General features: G+C 51.4%; 2 protein-coding genes across 5 annotated transcripts in view; one reads left to right on the top strand and one right to left on the bottom strand.

The window, feature by feature from the left end:
- The window catches only part of VARS2 (valyl-tRNA synthetase 2, mitochondrial), a 179,232-nt gene extending 163,934 nt beyond the window's left edge, over positions 1–15,298 (bottom strand). The window contains exon 1 of one of the 2 annotated variants that reach the window (XM_063937998.1): positions 15,215–15,298. The gene's annotated coding sequence lies outside the window, so the exon portion shown is untranslated. The other variant, XM_063937999.1, reaches the window with a different exon arrangement.
- A 39-nt stretch (positions 15,299–15,337) lies between these two features.
- LOC134949433 (zinc finger protein 724-like) overlaps positions 15,338–22,066 on the top strand; it is a 73,844-nt gene continuing 67,115 nt past the window's right edge. The window contains exon 1 of one of the 3 annotated variants that reach the window (XR_010183161.1): positions 15,338–15,418. The gene's annotated coding sequence lies outside the window, so the exon portion shown is untranslated. Of the gene's footprint in view, positions 15,419–15,496; positions 15,600–22,066 lie in introns of those variants that run through there. The other 2 variants (XR_010183160.1, XR_010183159.1) reach the window with 2 other exon arrangements.

Raw genomic sequence — 22,066 nt, 5'->3', positions numbered from 1 at the left:
GGGGTGAATACACCCGGAGTCCGGGTACGTTCCCCCGCCAGGGAAGGATTAAGAAATGCTGCCCAGGACGCTCCCCCCCAGCACCCTGCACCCCTGGAGCTGGTGGCTGTGGAGAGATGGCGCACAGTGCGCTACAACACGCTGGCAGGGTCCGGGACACGGAGCCCCGGCACCGCCAGCTCAACACTGCAAATCATAATATGCTGCCCAGGGCGCTCCACCCCAGCTCCCTGCACCCGTGAGAGCCGGCGGCGGGGGAGAAAAGGCACCTAGTGCGCTACACATACTGGCGGGTGTCCGGGACACGGAGCCCCGGCACCGCCAGAGTTACACAGAGACCGTAAAAAGTCTGCCCAGGGTGCTCCCCCCCCAGCGCCCTGCACCCGTGAGAGCCGGTGGCGGGGGAGAAAAGGCGCCTAGTGCGCTACACATACTGGCGGGTGTCCGGGACACGGAGCCCCGGCATCGCCAGAGTCACACAGAGACCATAAAAAGTCTGCCCAGGGCGCTCCCCCCCCCCAGCGCCCTGCACCCGTGGAAGCCGGCGGCGGGGGAGTAGTGGCGCGCAGTATATGCTGGCGGGGGTATGAAACACGGTGCTCAGGCACCCAAATGCTTTTCTGCCAGCCACACAAAGAAATCAGCAACCTGCTGCCCAGGGCGCTCCCCCCCCCCCCCAGCGCCCTGCACCCTGTGAGTGCGTTTGTGTGTGGGAGCATGGAGCGCAGCGCGACCGCTGTACCTCCGTTACTGAAGTCTTCTGCCGTCACTGAAGTCTTCTTGCTTCTATATACTCACACGGCTTCTTTCTTCTGGCTTCTGAGGGGGGTGACGGCGTGGCTCCGGGAACAAGCTGCTAGGCGCACCAAGTGATCGAACCCTCTGGAGCTAATGGTGTCCAGTAGCCGAGAAGCAGAGCCTTGAAACTCACAGAAGTAGGTCTGCTTCTCTCCCCTCACTCCCACGCTGCAGCGAGCCTGTAGCCAGCAGGTCTTCCTGAAAATAAAAAACCTAACTATAAAGTCTTTCAGAGAAACTCAGGAGAGCTCCCCTAGTGTGTGACCCATCACTCCTGGGCACAAAGTCTAACTGAGGTCTGAAAGAGGGGCATAGAGGGAGGAGCCAGTTCACACCCAGTTTTGAGTCTTTATAGTGTGCCCAAGCTCCTGCGGATCCGTCTATACCCCATGGTCCTTTTGGAGTCCCCAGCATCCTCTAGGACGTATGAGAAAACAAAAAAAATAAGATTTTACTCACCGGTAAATCTATTTCTCGTAGTCCGTAGTGGATGCTGGGGACTCCGTAAGGACCATGGGGAATAGACGGCTCCGCAGGAGACTGGGCACATCTAAGAAAGATTTAGGACTATCTGGTGTGCACTGGCTCCTCCCCCTATGACCCTCCTCCAAGCCTCAGTTAGGAACTGTGCCCGGAAGAGCTGACACAATAAGGAAGGATTTTTGAATCCCGGGTAAGACTCATACCAGCCACACCAATCACACCATATAACACGTGATAGGAACCCCGGTTAACAGTATGATAACAAATGGAGCCTCTGAAGAGATGGCTCACAACAAAACCCGATTTTTGTAACAATAACTATGTACAGGTATTGCAGACAATCCGCACTTGGGATGGGCGCCCAGCATCCACTACGGACTACGAGAAATAGATTTACCGGTGAGTAAAATCTTATTTTCTCTGACGTCCTAGTGGATGCTGGGGACTCCGTAAGGACCATGGGGATTATACCAAAGCTCCCAAACGGGCGGGAGAGTGCGGATGACTCTGCAGCACCGAATGAGAGAATTCCAGGTCCTCCTCAGCCAGGGTATCAAATTTGTAGAATTTTGCAAATGTGTTTGCCCCTGACCAAGTAGCTGCTCGGCAAAGTTGTAAAGCCGAGACCCCTCGGGCAGCCGCCCAAGATGAGCCCACCTTCCGTGTGGAATGGGCTTTTACAGATTTAGGCTGCGGTAAGCCTACCGCAGAATGCACCAGCTGAATAGTGCTACAAATCCAGCGCGCAAGACTGCTTAGAAGCAGGAGCACCCAGCTTGGTGGGTGCATACAGGATAAACAGCGAGTCAGTCTTTCTGACTCCAGCCGTCCTGGAAATATACATTTTTAGGGCCCTGACTACGTCCAGCAACTTGGAATCCTCCAAGTCCCTAGTAGCCGCAGGCACCACAATAGGTTGGTTTAAGTGAAAAGCTGAGACCACCTTTGGGAGAAACTGAGGACGAGTCCTCAATTCTGCCCTATCCATATGGAAAATCAGATAAGGGCTTTTACAAGACAAAGCCGACAATTCTGAAACCCGCCTGGCCGACGCCAAGGCCAACAGCATGACCACTTTCCACGTGAGATATTTTAAATCCACAGTCTTAAGTGGTTCGAACCAATGTGATTTCAGGAATGCCAAAACCACATTGAGATCCCAAGGTGCCACTGGGGGCACAAAAGGAGGCTGAATATGCAGTACTCCTTTGACAAAAGTCTGAACTTCGGGCAGTGAAGCCAGTTCTTTTTGGAAGAAAATCGACAGAGCCGAAATCTGGACCTTTATGGACCCCAATTTGAGGCCCAACGTCACCCCTGCTTGCAGGAAGTGCAGGAATCGACCCAGTTGAAATTCCTCCGTCGGGGCCTTCATGGCCTCGCACCAAGCAACATATTTTCGCCAAATGCGGTGATAATGTCTTGCGGTGACATCCTTCCTGGCTTTGATCAGGGTAGGGATGACTTCCTCCGGAATACCCTTTTCCTTCAGGATCCGGTGTTCAACCGCCATGCCGTCAAACGCAGCCGCGGTAAGTCTTGGAACAGACAGGGTCCCTGCTGCAGCAGGTCTTGTCTGAGCGGCAGAGGCCAAGGGTCCTCTGTAAGCATCTCTTGAAGTTCCGGGTACCAAGCTCTTCTTGGCCAATCCGGAACCACGAGTATGGTTTTCACTCCTCGCCTTCTTATTATTCTCAGTACCTTGGGTATGAGAGGTAGAGGAGGAAACACATAAACCGACTGGTACACCCATGGTGTCACTAGAGCGTCCACCGCTATCGCCTTAGGGTCTCTTGACCGGGCGCAATATCTTTTCAACTTCTTGTTGAGGCGGGACGCCATCATGTCTACCTGTGGTTTTTCCCACCGGTTGACCAGCATTTGGAAGACTTCTGGATGAAGTCCCCATTCTCCCGGGTGGAGGTCAAGCCTGCTGAGGAAGTCTGCTTCCCAGTTGTCCACTCCCGGAATGAACACTGCAGTCAGTGCTAACACATGATTCTCTGCCCATCTGAGAATCCTTGTGGCTTCTGCCATCGCCATCCTGCTTCTCGTGCCGCCCTGTCTGTTTACATGGGCGACCGCCGTGATGTTGTCTGACTGGATCAGTACCGGCTGGTTTTGAAGCAGGGGTCTTGCCTGGCTTAGGGCATTGTAAATGGCCCTTAGCTCCAGGATATTTATGTGAAGAGAAATCTCCTGATTTGACCACAGTCCTTGGAAATTTCTTCCCTTTGTGACTGCCCCCCAGCCCCGAAGGCTGGCATCCGTGGTCACCAGGACCCAGTCCTGTATTCCGAATCTGCGGCCCTCTAGTAGATGAGCCCTCTGCAGCCACCACAGCAGCGACACCCTGGTTCTGGCCGATAGGGTTATCCGCTGTTGCATCTGGAGATGGGACCCGGACCATTTGTCCAACAGGTCCCACTGGAACGTCCTTGCGTGGAATCTTCCGAATGGAATTGCTTCGTACGAAGCTACCATTTTTCCCAGGACTCGTGTGCATTGATGTACCGACACTTTTCCTGGTTTTAGAATGTCTCTGACCAGAGATGACAATTCCTCGGCTTTTTCCAGTGGAAGAAACACTCTTTTCTGGTCTGTGTCCAGAATCATTCCCAGGAACAGAAGACGTGTCGTCGGGACCAGCTGTGACTTTGGAATGTTTAGAATCCAGCCGTGCTGTTGTAGCACTTCCTGAGAAAGTGCCACCCCCACTATCAGCTGTTCTTTGGACCTCGCCTTTATCAGATCATCGTCCAAGTACGGGATAATTAAAACTCCCTTCTTGCGAAGGAGTATCATCATTTCGGCCATTACCTTGGTAAAGACCCTCGGTGCCGTGGATAACCCAAACGGCAGCGTCTGGAACTGATAGTGACAGTCCTGTACCACAAATCTGAGGTACTCCTGGTGCGGAGGGTAAATGGGGACATGCAGGTACGCATCCTTGATGTCCAGGGATACCATGTAATCCCCCTTCTCCAGGCTCGCAATAACCGCCCTGAGCGATTCCATCTTGAACTTGAACCTTTTGATATAAGTGTTCAAGGTTTTTAAATTTAAGATGGGTCTCACCGAACCGTCCGGTTTCGGTACCACAAACATTGTGGAGTAGTAACCCTTTCCTTGCTGAAGGAGGGGTACCTTGACGATCACTTTCTGTGAATACAGTTTTTGAATAGCCACCAACACTGCCTCCCTGGCAGAGGGAGTTGCCGGCAAGGCAGATTTTAGGAAACGGCGGGGGGGAGACGTCTCGAATTCCAACCTGTACCCCTGAGATACTACTTGAAGGACCCAGGGATCCACTTGTGAGAGAGCCCACTGTGTGCTGAAAAACCTGAGACGTGCCCCCACCGTTCCCGATTCCGCCTGAGCAGCCCCAGCGTCATGCTGTGGACTTACCGGACGCAGGGGAGGACTTCTGCTCCTGGGAACTAGCTGTGTGCTGCAGCTTTTTCCCCCTTCCTCTGCCCCTCGGCAGAAAGGATGAGCCTCTAGCCCGCTTATTTTTCTGGGGCTGAAAGGACTGTACCTGATAATACGGTGCTTTCTTTTGCTGTGGGGTAGCCTGTGGCAAAAAAGTCGATTTCCCAGCAGTAGCTGTGGAAACGAGGTCTGAAAGACCTTCCCCAAAAAGTTCCACCCCTTTATAGGGTAAAACTTCCATGTGCCGCTTGGAGTCGGCATCACCTGACCATTGCCTAGTCCATAACCCCCGTCTGGCGGCAATGGACATAGCGCTTATTTTTGATGCCAGCCGGCAAATATCCCTCTGTGCATCACGCATGTATAAGACCGCGTCTTTTATATGGTCAATCGTTAGCAAAATATTGTCCCTATCCATGGTATCAATGTTTTCCGACAGGGAGTCTGACCACGCAGCAGCAGCACTGCACATCCAAGCTGATGCAATAGCGGGTCTCAATATAATGCCAGTGTGTGTGTATATAGCTTTTAGGGTACTTTCCAGCTTTCTATCAGCAGGTTCTTTTAGGGCGGCCGTATCCGGAGACGGTAGTGCCACCTTCTTTGATAAGCGAGTCAATGCTTTATCTACCCTAGGGGGTGTTTCCCAGCGTGACCTATCCTCTGGCGGGAAAGGGTACGCAGCCATTAACCGTTTAGAAATGATCAATTTCTTATCTGGGGAAGTCCACGCTTCCTCACACACCTCATTTAATTCGTCAGATGCAGGAAAAACTACTGGTAGTTTTTTCTCACCAAACATAATACCCTTTTTTGTGGTACCTGGGGTATCATCAGAAATGTGTAAAACATTTTTCATAGCCTCAATCATATAACGGGTGGATCTATTGGAGGGTACACTCGTCTCATCATCGTCGACACTGGAGTCGGTATCCGTGTCGACATCTGTATCTGTCATCTGAGGTAGCGGGCGTTTTATAGCCCCTGATGACATTTGAGACGTTTGGACAGGCACAAGCTGAGTAGCCGGCTGTCCTATGTCGTCAAACCTTTTATGTAAGGAGCTGACACTGTCACGTAATTCCTTCCATAAGTCCATCCACACTGGTGTCGACCCCGCAGGGGGTGACATCACATTCACAGGCATTTGCTCCGCCTCCACATCATTATCCTCATCATACATGTCGACACAGCAGTACCGACACACAGCAGACACACAGGGAATGCTCTTACAGAGGACAGAACCCCACAAAGCCCTTTGGGGAGACAGAGGGAGAGTATGCCAGCACACACCAGGGCGCTATATAACACAGGGATATCACTATACAGAGTGTTTTCCCCTATAGCTGCCTATAAAATATATATATATATATATATATATATATATATATACTGCGCCTAAAATGTGCCCCCCCTCTCTTTTTTACCCTTTCTGTAGTGCAGGACTGCAGGGGAGAGCCAGGGAGCTTCCTTCCAGCGAAGCTGTGAGGGAATAATGGCGCCAGTGTGCTGAGGGAGTTGGCTCCGCCCCTTTTTCGGCGGGCTTTCTCCCGCTATTTTATAGTTTCTGGCAGGGGTTAATATACACCTATATAGCCTCTGGGGCTATATATGGTGTTAGTTTTGCCAGCCAAGGTGTTATTATTGCTGCTCAGGGCGCCCCCCCCAGCGCCCTGCACCCATCAGTGACCGCAGTGTTGGTGTGCATGAGGAGCAATGGCGCACAGCTGCAGTGCTGTGCGCTACCTTGGAGAAGACAGAAGTCTTCAGCCGCCGATTTTCCGGACCACCTTCTTGTTTCTGGCTCTGTAAGGGGGACGGCGGCGCGGCTTCGGGAACGGACGACGAGGTCGGGTCCTGTGTGCAATCCCTCTGGAGCTAATGGTGTCCAGTAGCCTAAGAAGCCCAAGCTACCACCAGTTAGGTAGGTTCGCTTCTTCTCCCCTTAGTCCCTCGTTGCAGTGAGCCTGTTGCCAGAAGGTCTCACTGAAAATAAAAAACCTAAACTATACTTTCTTCTAGGAGCTCAGGAGAGCCCCTAGTGTGCATCCAGCTCAGCCGGGCACAGAAATCTAACTGAGGCTTGGAGGAGGGTCATAGGGGGAGGAGCCAGTGCACACCAGATAGTCCTAAATCTTTCTTAGATGTGCCCAGTCTCCTGCGGAGCCATCTATTCCCCATGCTCCTTACGGAGTCCCCAGCATCCACTAGGACGTCAGAGAAACTTTTTTCTATGTTGTCATAATGGGGTATTGTGTGTAGAATTTTGAGGGGAAAAATGAATTTATTCCATTTTGGAATAAGGCTGTAACATAACAAAATGTGGAAAAAGTGAAGCGCTGTGAATACTTTCCGGATGCACTGTATGCTCTCTCCCGCCACATCTCTCTGTTCCCTATACACTTTCTCCCTACATATATTCTCTCCTCATCTCCCTATCCTATCTCTTGCTATCTACCTGCTCCCTATCCTCCCTTCTGCCACATCTCCCTGTTCCCAATATTGTGTCCCACCTGTCTCCCTATTCTCTCCTGCAACATCTCTGTTCCCTGGGGTCATTCCGAGTTGATCGCTGACTGCCGTTGTTCGCAGCGCAGCGATGAGGCTAAAAATCTGCACTTCAGCCCACGCGTATGCACCGTACGAATACAACGTCTGTTGTGGTTTTGCACAGGTTCTAGCGACGTTTACATTCGCACTGGCGGCCGCAAGAAGATTGACAGGAAAGGGGCGTTTCTGGGTATCAACTGAGCGTTTTCAGAGAGTGCTTAGAAAAACGCAGGCGTGCCAGGGAAAACGCAGGCGTGGCTGAGCAGGTGTGTTACGTCAAAAGCCAACCCTCCAGCGTTAGATTCAACGCACAGGGAGAGTAAGTACAGGGCTGGTCTTGTTTAGCACAAAAATAAGATTTTACTTACCGATAAATCTATTTCTCGGAGTCCGTAGTGGATGCTGGGGTTCCTGAAAGGACCATGGGGAATAGCGGCTCCGCAGGAGACAGGGCACAAAAAGTAAAGCTTTTCCAGATCAGGTGGTGTGCACTGGCTCCTCCCCCTATGACCCTCCTCCAGACTCCAGTTAGGTACTGTGCCCGGACGAGCGTACACAATAAGGGAGGATTTTGAATCCCGGGTAAGACTCATACCAGCCACACCAATCACACCGTACAACTTGTGATCTAAACCCAGTTAACAGTATGATAACAGCGGAGCCTCTGAAAGATGGCTTCCTTCAACAATAACCCGAATTTGTTAACAATAACTATGTACAATTATTGCAGATAATCCGCACTTGGGATGGGCGCCCAGCATCCACTACGGACTCCGAGAAATAGATTTATCGGTAAGTAAAATCTTATTTTCTCTATCGTCCTAGTGGATGCTGGGGTTCCTGAAAGGACCATGGGGATTATACCAAAGCTCCCAAACGGGCGGGAGAGTGCGGATGACTCTGCAGCACCGAATGAGAGAACTCCAGGTCCTCCTTAGCCAGAGTATCAAATTTGTAAAATTTTACAAACGTGTTCTCCCCTGACCACGTAGCTGCTCGGCAAAGTTGTAATGCCGAGACCCCTCGGGCAGCCGCCCAAGATGAGCCCACCTTCCTTGTGGAGTGGGCCTTTACAGATTTAGGCTGTGGCAGGCCTGCCACAGAATGTGCAAGTTGGATTGTGCTACAGATCCAACGAGCAATCGTCTGCTTAGACGCAGGAGCACCCATCTTGTTGGGTGCATACAATATAAACAACGAGTCAGATTTTCTGACTCCAGCTGTCCTTGCAATATATATTTTTAATGCTCTGACAACGTCCAGTAACTTGGAGTCCTCCAAGTCACTTGTAGCCGCAGGCACTACAATAGGCTGGTTCAGATGAAATGCTGACACCACCTTAGGGAGAAAATGCGGACGAGTCCGCAGTTCTGCCCTGTCCGAATGGAAAATCAGATATGGGCTTTTGTAAGATAAAGCTGCCAGTTCTGACACTCTCCTGGCCGAAGCCAGGGCTAGAAGCATGGTCACTTTCCATGTGAGATATTTCAAATCCACCTTTTTTAGTGGTTCAAACCAATGAGATTTTAGAAAGTCCAAAACCACATTGAGATCCCACGGTGCCACTGGATGCACCACAGGAGGCTGTATATGCAGCACTCCCTTAACAAAGGTCTGGACTTCAGGGACTGAAGCCAATTCTTTTTGAAAGAAAATCGACAGGGCCGAAATTTGAACCTTAATAGATCCCAATTTGAGACCCATAGACAATCCTGATTGCAGGAAATGTAGGAATCGACCCAGTTGAAATTCCTCCGTCGGAGCACTCCGATCTTCGCACCACGCAACATATTTTCGCCAAATTCGGTGATAATGTTGCACGGTTACTTCCTTCCTTGCTTTAATCAAAGTAGGAATGACTTCTTCCGGCATGCCTTTTTCCTTTAGGATCCGGCGTTCAACCGCCATGCCGTCAAACGCAGCCGCGGTAAGTCTTGAAACAGACAGGGACCCTGCTGAAGCAAGTCCCTCCTTAGAGGTAGAGGCCACGGATCTTCCGTGATCATCTCTTGAAGTTCCGGATACCAAGTCCTTCTTGGCCAATCCGGAACCACTAGTATCGTTCTTACGCCTCTTTGCCGTATAATTCTCAATACTTTTGGTATGAGAGGCAGAGGAGGAAACACATACACCGACTGGTACACCCAAGGCGTTACCAGCGCGTCCACAGCTATTGCCTGCGGATCTCTTGACCTGGCGCAATACCTGTCCAGTTTTTTGTTGAGGCGAGACGCCATCATGTCCACCATTGGTCTTTCCCAACGGGTTACCAGCATGTGGAAGACTTCTGGATGAAGTCCCCACTCTCCCGGGTGAAGATCGTGTCTGCTGAGGAAGTCTGCTTCCCAGTTGTCCACTCCCGGGATGAACACTGCTGACAGTGCTATCACATGATTCTCTGCCCAGCGAAGAATCCTTGCAGCTTCTGCCATTGCACTCCTGCTTCTTGTGCCGCCCTGTCTGTTCACATGGGCGACTGCCGTGATGTTGTCCGACTGGATCAACACCGGTTTTCCCTGAAGCAGAGGTTCTGCCTGGCTTAGAGCATTGTAGATTGCTCTTAGTTCCAGAATGTTTATGTGAAGAGACGTTTCCAGGCTCGTCCATACTCCCTGGAAGTTTCTTCCTTGTGTGACTGCTCCCCAGCCTCTCAGGCTGGCGTCCGTGGTCACCAGGATCCAATCCTGTATGCCGAATCTGCGGCCCTCCAATAGATGAGCACTCTGCAACCACCACAGAAGAGACACCCTTGTCCTTGGAGACAGGGTTATCCGCAGGTGCATCTGAAGATGCGACCCTGACCATTTGTCCAACAGATCCCTTTGGAAAATTCTTGCGTGGAATCTGCCGAATGGAATTGCTTCGTAAGAAGCCACCATTTTTCCCAGGACTCTTGTGCATTGATGTACAGACACCTTTCCTGGTTTTAGGAGGTTCCTGACAAGCTCGGATAACTCCTTGGCTTTTTCCTCCGGGAGAAAAACCTTTTTCTGAACCGTGTCCAGAATCATCCCTAGGAACAGCAGACGAGTTGTCGGCATTAACTGGGATTTTGGAATATTCAGAATCCACCCGTGCTGTTTTAGCACTTCTTGAGACAGTGCTAATCCCATCTCTAGCTGTTCTCTGGACCTTGCTCTTATTAGGAGATCGTCCAAGTATGGGATAATTAATATGCCTTTTCTTCGAAGAAGAATCATCATCTCGGCCATTACCTTTGTAAAGACCCTAGGTGCCGTGGACAATCCGAACGGCAGCGTCTGAAACTGATAGTGACAGTTTTGTACAACGAACCTGAGGTACCCCTTGTGTGAGGGGTAAATTGGAACGTGGAGATACGCATCCTTGATGTCCAAGGATACCATAAAATCCCCCTCTTCCAGGTTCGCTATCACTGCTCTGAGTGACTCCATTTTGAACTTGAACTTCTTTATGTACAGGTTCAAGGACTTCAGATTTAGAATAGGCCTTACCGAGCCATCCGGCTTCGGTACCACAAAAAGAGTGGAATAATACCCCTTCCCTTGTTGTAGAAGAGGTACCTTGACTATCACCTGCTGAGAGTACAGCTTGTGAATGGCTTCCAAAACCGTCTCCCTTTCGGAGGGGGACGTTGGTAAAGCAGACTTCAGGAAACGGCGAGGTGGATCTGTCTCTAATTCCAACCTGTACCCCTGAGATATTATCTGCAGGATCCAGGGATCTACTTGCGAGTGAGCCCACTGCGCGCTGTAATTTTTGAGACGACCGCCCACCGTCCCCGAGTCCGCTTGAGAAGCCCCAGCGTCATGCTGAGGCTTTTGTAGAAGCCGGGGAGGGCTTCTGTTCCTGGGAAGGAGCTGCCTGTTGCTGTCTCTTCCCTCGACCTCTGCCTCGTGGCAGATATGAATAGCCCTTTGCTCTCTTATTTTTAAAGGAACGAAAGGGCTGCGGTTGAAAAGTCGGTGCCTTTTTCTGTTGGGGAGTGACTTGAGGTAGAAAGGTGGATTTCCCGGCTGTAGCCGTGGCCACCAAATCTGATAGACCGACTCCAAATAACTCCTCCCCTTTATACGGCAAAACTTCCATATGCCGTTTTGAATCCGCATCGCCTGTCCACTGTCGCGTCCATAAAGCTCTTCTGGCCGAAATGGACATAGCACTTACCCGTGATGCCAGTGTGCAGATATCCCTCTGTGCATCACGCATATAAAGAAATGCATCCTTTATTTGTTCTAACGACAGTAAAATATTGTCCCTGTCCAGGGTATCAATATTTTCAATCAGGGACTCTGACCAAACTACCCCAGCACTGCACATCCAGGCAGTCGCTATAGCTGGTCGTAGTATAACACCTGCATGTGTGTATATACTTTTTTGGATATTTTCCATCCTCCTATCTGATGGATCTTTAAGTGCGGCCGTCTCAGGAGAGGGTAACGCCACTTGTTTAGATAAGCGTGTTAGCGCCTTGTCCACCCTAGGAGATGTTTCCCAGCGCTCCCTAACCTCTGGCGGGAAAGGGTATAATGCCAATAATTTCTTTGAAATTTTCAGCTTTTTATCAGGAGCAACCCACGCTTCATTACACACGTCATTTAATTCTTCTGATTCAGGAAAAACTATAGGTAGTTTTTTCACACCCCACATAATACCCTGTTTAGTGGTACCTGTAGTATCAGCTAAATGTAACGCCTCCTTCATTGCCAAAATCATATAACGTGTGGCCCTACTGGAAAATACGGTTGATTCGTCACCGTCACCACTGGAGTCAGTGCCTGTGTCTGGGTCTGTGTCGACCGACTGAGGCAAAGGGCGTTTTACAGCCCCTGACGGTGTTTGAGTCGCCTGGACAGGCACTAATTGATTGTCCGGCCGTCTCATGTCGTCAAACGACTGCTTTAGCGTGTTGACACTATCCCGTAGTTCCATAAATAAAGGCATCCATTCTGGTGTCGACTCCCTAGGGGGTGACATCCTCATATTTGGCAATTGCTCCGCCTCCACACCAATATCGTCCTCATACATGTCGACACACACGTACCGACACACAGCAGACACACAGGGAATGCTCCTAACGAAGACAGGACCCACTAGCCCTTTGGGGAGACAGAGGAAGAGTTTGCCAGCACACACCAAAAGCGCTATATATAACAGGGATAGCCTTATAATAAGTGCTCCCTTATAGCTGCTTTATATATATAAAAATATCGCCATAAATTTGCCCCCCCTCTCTGTTTTACCCTGTTTCTGTAGTGCAGTGCAGGGGAGAGACCTGGGAGCCGTCCTGACCAGCGGAGCTGTGAGAGGAAATGGCGCCGTGTGCTGAGGAGATAGGCCCCGCCCCTTTTCCGGCGGGCTCGTCTCCCGCTATTTTGTGAATCCAGGCAGGGGTTAAATATCTCCATATAGCCTCTGGGGGCTATATGTGAGGTATTTTTAGCCTTTATATAGGTTACATTTGCCTCCCAGGGCGCCCCCCCCCCAGCGCCCTGCACCCTCAGTGACTGCGTGTGAAGTGTGCTGAGAGGAAAATGGCGCACAGCTGCAGTGCTGTGCGCTACCTTTAGAAGACTGCAGGAGTCTTCAGCCGCCGATTTTGGACCTCTTCTGACTTCAGCATCTGCAAGGGGGCCGGCGGCGCGGCTCCGGTGACCATCCAGGCTGTACCTGTGATCGTCCCTCTGGAGCTGATGTCCAGTAGCCAAGAAGCCAATCCATCCTGCACGCAGGCGAGTTCACTTCTTCTCCCCTCAGTCCCTCGTTGCAGTGATCCTGTTGCCAGCAGGACTCACTGTAAAATAAAAAACCTAAGCTAAACTTTTTCTAAGCAGCTCTTTAGGAGAGCCACCTAGATTGCACCCTTCTCGGCCGGGCACAAAAATCTAACTGGAGTCTGGAGGAGGGTCATAGGGGGAGGAGCCAGTGCACACCACCTGATCTGGAAAAGCTTTACTTTTTGTGCCCTGTCTCCTGCGGAGCCGCTATTTCCCATGGTCCTTTCAGGAACCCCAGCATCCACTAGGACGATAGAGAAAAGGTTTTGCAGCTGCTCTGCTGCACAAGCGTTCACACTTCTGCTAAGCGAAAATATACTCCCCGGTGGGCGGGGAATATGCGTTTGCAATGCTGCTAAAAGTAGCTAGCGAGCGACCAACTCGGAATGACCCCCCCTATCCTCTCTCTCGCTGTTTACCTGTTCTCTAAACCAGAAGTTATCAAACACGGTCCTCAAGGCACCACAACGGTCCAGGTTTTAGGTATATCCATGGCTCAGCACAGATGGTTATATGAAGTTGGCTAAGGTGCTAATTAAGTCACTCATGGCCAGGCAAGGGATAAACTAAAAACCTGGACCGTAGGGTTGCCTTGAGGACCGGGTTTGAGAACCTCTGCCCTATCCTCTCTCCCACCACATCTTCCTGTTCCGTCTCCCTGTTCTCCATCCTCTGTCCTGTCTCCCTACTCCCTGTTCCCTATCCTGTCTCCCTACTCCCTATCCCCCTGACCTGTCTCCGTATGCCCGTTTCCTATCCCCTGTACTGTCTCCCTACTCCCTGTTCCCTATCCCGTCCTGTCTCCCTATCCTGTCCCCTACTCCCTATCCCCTGTCCCCCTACTCCCTATCCCCTGTCCTGTTTCCCTACTCCCTGTTCTCCATCCTCTGTCCTGTCTCCCTACCCCCCTGACCTGTCTCCGTATGCCCGTTTCCTATCCCCTGTCCTGTCTCCCTACTCCCTGTTCCCGTCCTGTCCCCCTACTCCCTATCCCCTGTCCCCCTACTCCCTATCCCCTGTCCTGTCCCCCTACTCCCTATCCCCTGTCCTGTCTCCCTACTCCGTTCCCTGTCCCCCTACTCCCTATCCCGTCCCCCTACTCCCTATCCCCTGTCCTGTCCCCCTACTCCCTATCCCCTGTCCTGTCTCCCTACTCCGTTCCCTGTCCCCCTACTCCCTATCCTGTCCCCCTACTCCCTATCCCCTGTCCTGTCTCCCTACTCCCTATCCCCCTGACCTGTCTCCGTATGCCCGTTTCCTATCCCCTGTACTGTCTCCCTACTCCCTGTTCCCTATCCCGTCCTGTCTCCCTATCCTGTCCCCTACTCCCTATCCCCTGTCCCCCTACTCCCTATCCCCTGTCCTGTTTCCCTACTCCCTGTTCTCCATCCTCTGTCCTGTCTCCCTACCCCCCTGACCTGTCTCCGTATGCCCGTTTCCTATCCCCTGTCCTGTCTCCCTACTCCCTGTTCCCGTCCTGTCCCCCTACTCCCTATCCCTTGTCCCCCTACTCCCTATCCCCTGTCCTGTCCCCCTACTCCCTATCCCCTGTCCTGTCTCCCTACTCCGTTCCCTGTCCCCCTACTCCCTATCCCGTCCCCCTACTCCCTATCCTGTCCTCCTACTCCCTGTTACCTATCCTGTCCCCCTACTCCCTATCCCCTGTCCTTTCTGCCTGTTCCCTATCCCCCTACTGCATGTTCCCTATCCCCTGTCCTGTCTCCCTACTCCCTGTTCCCTATCCTGCTTCCCTACTCCCTATCCCCCTGACCTGTCTCCGTATGCCCGTTTCCTATCCCCTGTCCTGTCTCTCTACTCCCTGTTCCCTTCCTGTCTCCCTACTCCCTAACCTGTCTCCGTATGCCCGTTTCCTATCCCCTGTCATGTCCCCCTACTCCCTGTTCCCTATCCTGTCCCCCTACTCCCTATCCTGTCCCCCTACTCCCTATCCCCTGTCCTGTCCCCCTACTCCCTATCCCCTGTCATGTCCCCCTACTCCCTGTTCCCTATCCCCCTACTCCCTATCCTGTCCCCCTACTCCCTATCCCCCTACTCCCTGTTTCCTATCCCCTGTCCTGTCTCCCTACTCCCTGTTCCCTATCCCCGTCCTGTCTCCCCCTCCTGTATGTCAGTGACACATCTCACATATCAGGCAGCAGTCAGTGACCTTGCCTCCTCCAGGCACACACACTCACCCTGCCCTGAGCGGCGCTGACAGGAGACACACCGGTGACCAGCACGCCCCAGCCCAACTTCCTACCAGCCTATCACAGCACAGAACTACAACTCCCAGCAGTCAGTGCGCGGCTGCTGTCAGGGGCGAGACTTGGCACGCAGACAGGATGAGCGACAGCATGTAGTGTAGCATAGTGGTCGACAGTGGCGGTGATACCGGCGGTGTGAGTATGTGCAGTGGTGACGTTAGCGCAGTAAGGAAGTCCCGTCACGCCCCGCTGCGCACAGTCACGTGTTGGCCCGGTCCGGGAAGTGGAGTCACGTGACCGTGGCGCTGTTTGTGGGCCGCAGTGTTGTGCTGTGCAGACCCGGGCGGAGAGCAGGTGACAGTGACGGCTCAGGCGGGTGAGGACTGGAGGGCTCACATACTGGGGGCGTGTAGGCACTGCAGGTCCATAGCATGGGCAGTACGGATGGTGTAATTGTTGGCATTACTGACTCGCATCACTGAGGTCATGGTAGATGCTAGAATCAAGTGGGCTAAGGGACCTTTTCCGTAAGGGGGAGGAGTTACGACGCAAGGGGGAGGAGCTAGGCCAGCGGGATAGTTCCTCTACTATCCACGCCACCAACTATTACCTTTAGTAATTAGGTGGTGAGCGAAGCGAGCCACCGTGCCCGAAGCGTGGCGAGCGAACTTTTCGGGTACCCTGTTCGCCCGTAGCTCCTCCCCCTGGTGACGTAGCTCCTCCCCTCAATACGTCACAAGGTCCCTTCAGCCCCTCCGATATAGAACCAACCCTGAGGTCATGGTAGATGCTAGAATCAAGTGGGTAAAGGACCTCTGACGTCAAGGGGAGGAGCCACGTCACCAGCGGGAGGAGCTCAGCCAGCAGGATAGTTTTGTCATGCCACCAACTACTCCCTTTAGTAACCCGAAGGGGAGTGAAGCCGAGTGAGCCACCGTGCCCGAAGCGTGGTGAGGGTACATTTTGGGTACCCTGCTCGGGCATGGCTACGCCTCCTGGTGACGCGGCTCCTCCCCTGGTGACGTCAGAGGCAGGGCCGGTTCTGGGGCTCTGTGCGCCCCGGGCGGCAATAGGGGGCGTGGCTTCGTACAGGGGGCGAGGTCAGTTACGCCCCCTGTACAGACTACTGTAGCGCTCTGACGTCGTCGCGCACCGCACAATAAAGGACCTCTCCACGACGCGTCTAGTTTCCCTTCACAGCGGCAGCGGGGGGCACAGCAGCAGTGGATCTTGCCCTGGTGCGGCGCCCTCCGGATGGCGCCCTGCGCCCTCCGGGAGGCGGTGCCCCGGGCAAAAGTCCTGCTTGCCCGTGGCAAGATCCGCTACTGGTCAGAGGTCCTTTCTCCAACTTGATTCTAGATATAACCCTGAGATTGGGTAACTGAGTTTGTATATTCTTCCTGTTTGCATGGGTTTCCTCCCACGACCCAAAAATATAGGTAGGCCAATTGGCTCCTGACAAATATTAACCCTACTGTATAAGTGTGTGCTTGTACATGTGCTTAGGGCAGACTAGATGGGCCAAGTGGTTCTTATCTGTCATCAAATTCTATTGATGGGCTGGGTGATTACCCAGATTAGTGTAGCCTGTATGTGGGCGGCCAATTCCAAAATATCGTTTGGTCCACCATGCCGGATTGCCCAGCTTGTCCGTTCAAAGCTATTTTTTCTAAGTTGAAAGTCGGCCGCATCGGGCAGTGTATGCCCTGCTGCAGCCGGCCAATGGACATTTTCCCTGTTCATTCCCATAGGAAGGAACGGGGAGATGTTTTCACCCAATGGGCGGAGCGTAGCTATCATGAGAGATCTCACATTGTCTGGCCACAATATCTGAGGGATCTCAGACTGTCAGATCATTTTGTCTGTACGTGTATGCCCAGCATGTTTCTATGCTGTCTGAGTAGTTGCTGGAAGTGCATTGCACGCTTGCTGGACGTGTGTAGAAAAAAAAAAGGGATTTTAATTACATACCGGTAAATCCTTTTCTCGTAGTCCGTAGAGGATGCTGGGGTTCCATTTAGTACCATGGGGAATAGACGGGTCCTTTGGGAGCCATGGGCACTTTAAGAGTTTGAAAGTGTGGGCTGGCTCCTCCCTCTATGTCCCTCCTACCAGACACTGGGGCAGATGTATTAACCTGGAGAAGGCATAAGGAAGTGATAAACCAGTGATATGTGCAAGGTGATAAATGTACCAGCCAATCAGCTCCAATATGTAAATTAACAGTTAGGATCTCATTGGCTGCTGCCTTTATCACCTTGCACATATCACTGGTTTATCACTTCCTTATGCCTTCTCCAGGTTAATACATCTGCCCCTCAGTCTAGAAACTGTGCCTGAGGAGACGGACATACTTCGAGAGAAGGAAATACACAGATAGTGGTGAGATTCACAACCAGCTCACATATAACAAAAGGAAAGCCAAGCTAACCAACTTGAAACGATTCAGCAACGGCTGAACAACAGTACTTAACCAAGTAACAATGCAGGAAAACGAAGCACTGAGCGGGCGCCCAGCATCCTCTACGGACTACGAGAAAAGGATTTACCGGTAGGTAATTAAAATCCTATTCTCTCTTACGTCCTAGAGGATGCTGGGGTTCCATTTAGTACCATGGGTATGTACCAAAGCTCCCAGTACGGGAGGGAGAGTGCTGAGGTTCCTGCAGAACAGATTGGTCCTCAGAGGCCAAAGTATCAAACTTGTAGAACTTAGCAAACGTGTTCGACCCTGACCAAGTAGCTGCTCAGCAAAGCTGTAAAGCCAAGACACCCCGGGCAGCCGCCCCGGAAGAACCCAGTTTACAAGTAGAGTGGGCCTTAACAGATTTTGGACACGGCAACCCTGCCGTAGAATAAGCATGCTGGATAGTACACCTGATTCAGCGAGAAATTGTCTGCTTAGAAGCAGGACACCCAACCTTGTTGGGTTCATAAAGGACAAACAGAGCGTCCGACTTCCTGTGACGAGAAATTCTCTTCACATATATTTTCAAAGCCCTCACAAAATCCAAGGACTTTGAGGTAATTGAGGAGTCAGTAGCCACTGGCACCACAATAGGCTGGTTGATATGAAAAGCTGACACAACCTTTGGAAAAAATTGCTGACGTGTTCTGAGCTCAGCTCTATCTTCATGGAAAATCAAGTAAGGGGTCTTGCATGACAATGCCCCCAATTCTGACACACGTCTAGCAGATGCCAAAGCCAACAGTGTGACCGCCTTCCAAGTAAGAAACTTTACGTCCACCTCCTGTAAAGGCTCAAACCAATCTGATTGCAGGAACTGCAGCACCACATTAAGATCCCAAGGTGCCGTGGGAGGCACAAAGGGAGGTTGGATGAGCAGAATCCCTTTCAAGAATGTCAACCTCAGGGAGAGCAGCCAATTGTTTCTGGAAGAAAATGGACAAGGCCGAAATCTGGACTTTAATGGATCCCAATAGTAGGCCCACATCCACACCTGCTTGTAGAAAGAAGAGAAACCGTCCCAGTTGAAACTCCACTGTAGGAAACTTCTTGTATTCACACCAAGACACATACTTTTTCCAAATCCAATGGTAATGTTTACACGACCCTTCCTAGCCTGTATCAGGGTAGGAATTCCCTTTTCTCTGACGTCCTAGTGGATGCTGGGAACTCCGTAAGGACCATGGGGAATAGCGGCTCCGCAGGAGACTGGGCACATCTAAAGAAAGCTTTAGGACTAGCTGGTGTGCACTGGCTCCTCCCCCTATGACCCTCCTCCAAGCCTCAGTTAGATTTCTGTGCCCGACGAGAAGGGTGCACACTAGGGGCTCTCCTGAGCTCTTTGTGAAAGTTTTAGTTTAGGTTTATTATTTTCAGTGAGACCTGCTGGCAACAGGCTCACTGCATCGTGGGACTAAGGGGAGAAGAAACGGACTCACCTGCGTGCAGAGTGGATCGGGTTTCTTAGGCTACTGGACATTAGCTCCAGAGGGACGATCACAGGTTCAGCCTGGATGGGTCCCGGAGCCGCGCCGCCGGCCCCCTTACAGAGCCAGAAGAGCGAAGAGGTCCGGTGAAATCGGCGGCAGAAGACGATCCTGTCTTCAGATAAGGTAGCGCACAGCACCGCAGCTGTGCGCCATTGCTCTCAGCACACTTCACACTCCGGTCACTGAGGGTGCAGGGCGCTGGGGGGGCAGCGCCCTGAGACGCAATAAATCGATTAAAACCTTATATGGCTAAAATAAATGCATCACATATAACTCCTGGGCTATATGGATGCATTTAACCCCTGCCAAAACATATAAAAAAACGGATGATAAGGACGCCGAGAAAGGGGCGGAGCCTATCTCCTCAGCACACTGGCGCCATTTTCCCTCACAGCTCAGTTGGAGGGAAGCTCCCTGGCTCTCCCCTGCAGTCACTACACTACAGAAAGGGGTTAAAAAAGAGAGGGGGGCACAAATTAGGCGCAGTATAAACAATACAGCAGCTATAAAGGGAAAAACACTTATATAAGGTTATCCCTGTATATATATAGCGCTCTGGTGTGTGCTGGCAAACTCTCCCTCTGTCTCCCCAAAGGGCTAGTGGGTCCTGTCCTCTATCAGAGCATTCCCTGTGTGTGTGCTGTGTGTCGGTACGTTGGTGTCGACATGTATGAGGAGAAAAATGATGTGGAGACGGAGTAGAGTGTCTGTAATAGTGTTGTCACCCCCTAGGGGGTCGACACCTGAGTGGATGTACTGTTGAAATTGCGTGACAGTGTCAGCTTTGTATAAAAGACAGTGGTTGACATGAGACAGCCGGCTACTCAGCTTGTGCATGTCCAGACGTCTCATACAGGGGCTTTAAAGCGCCCGTTACCTCAGATACAGACGCCGACACGGATACTGACTCCTGTGTCGACGGTGAAGAGACGACCGTGATTTCCAATAGGGCCACACATTGCATGATTGATGCAATGGAAAATGTTTACACTTTTCTGATAATATGAATACCACCAAAAAAGGGGTATTATGTTTGGTGAGGAAAAACTTCCTGTAGTTTTCCTGAATCTGAAAAATAAAATGAGGTGTGTGATGATGCGTGGGTTTCCCCCCGATGACAATTGATAAGTCTAAAAAGTTATTGGCAGTATACCTTTTCCCGCCAGAGGTTAGGGTGCGTTGGGAAACACCCCCTACAGGGGATAAGGCGCTCACACGCTTGTAAGAACAAGGGCTCTACCCTCTCTTGAGATGGCCGCCCTTAAGGATCCTGCTGATAAAAAGCAGGAGGGTATCCTAAAATGTATTTACACACATACTGGTGTTATACTGCGACCAGCAATCGCCTCAGCCTGGATGTGCAGTGCATGGGTTGGCGTGGTCGGATTCCCTGACTGGAAATATTGATATCCTAGATAAGGACAGTATATTATTGCCTATAGAGCAATTAAAAGATGCATTTCTATATATGCATGATGCACAGCGGAATATTTGCCGACTGGCATCAAGTATAAGTGCGTTGTATTCTACCAGTAAAGTGGTCAGGGATTCCAAACGGCATTTGGAAGTATTGCCTTAAAAAAGGGGATGTACCCTAGGTCGCCTCTCAAAATAAGACGCCGTATTATCAGGCGCAGTCCTGGTTGGCAAGCGGACAAAAGGGTTCCTCTATTCTGCTCGTGACAGAGGGAGAGAAAAATGGCTGCAGAGATCAGCCAGTTCCCAGGAACAGAAACCCTTTTCCGCCTCTGCCAAGCCCTCAGTATGACGCTAGGGCTTTACAAGTTCAGGCACGGTGGGGGCCCGTTCTCAGTGAATTTCAGTGCGCAGTGGGCTCACTCGCAAGTAGACCCCTGGATCCTTCAGGTAATATTTCAGGGGTACAAATTGGAATTCGAGACGTATTCCCCTCGCCGTTTCCAAAAGTCTGTTTTACCGACGTCTCCCGCTGACAGGGAGGCAGTTTTGGAAGCCATTCACAAGCTGTATTCCCAGCAGGTGATAATTAAGGTACCCCTCCTGCAACAGGGAACGGGGTATTATTCCACACTATTGTGGTACCGAAGCCAGACGGCTCGGTGAGACCGATTTTAAAATCTAAAATCTTTGAACACTTACATACAGAGGTTCAAATTCAAAATTGAGTCACTCAGAGCAGTGATTGCAAACCTGGAAGAAGGGGACTACATGATGTCTCGGGACATCAAGGAGGCTTACCTTCATGTCAAAATTTGCCCTTCTCACCAAGGGTATCTCAGGTTATGGTACAGAACTGTCACTATCAGTTCAGACGCTGCCGTAGGGATGGTCCACGGCACCCCGGGTCTTTACTGAAGTAATGACCGAAATGATGATATTCCTTCGAAGGAAGGGAATTTTAGTTATCCCTTACTTGGACGATTCCCTGATAAGGGTAAGATCCAGAGAACAGTTGGAGGTCGGTGTAGCACTATCTCAGGTAGTGTTGCGGCAGCACGAGTGGATTCTCAATATGCAAAAATCGCAGCTGGTTCCGACGACTTGTCTTCTGTTCCTAGGGATAATCCTGGACACAGTCCAGAAAGACGGTGTTTCTCCCGGAGGAGAAAGCCAGGGAGTTATCCGAGCTAGTCAGGAACCTCCGAAAACCGAACCAAGTCTCAGTGCATCAATGCACAAGGGTTCTGGGTAAAAATGGTGGCTTCCTACGAAGCAATCCCATTCGGCAGATTCCACACAAGAACTTTCCAGTGGATCCTACTGGACAAATGGTCCGGGTCGCATCTTCAGATGCATCAGCGGATAACCCTGTCACCAAGGACAAGGGTGTCCCTCCTGTGGTGGTTGCAGAGTGCTCATCTTCTAGAGGGCCGCAGATTCGGCATTCAGGACTGGGTCCTGGTGACC

This window comes from Pseudophryne corroboree, chromosome 8 (assembly GCF_028390025.1).
Source record: "Pseudophryne corroboree isolate aPseCor3 chromosome 8, aPseCor3.hap2, whole genome shotgun sequence".
Classification (NCBI taxonomy): domain Eukaryota; kingdom Metazoa; phylum Chordata; class Amphibia; order Anura; family Myobatrachidae; genus Pseudophryne; species Pseudophryne corroboree.
This window is presented reverse-complemented; position numbering and strand designations above follow the sequence as displayed.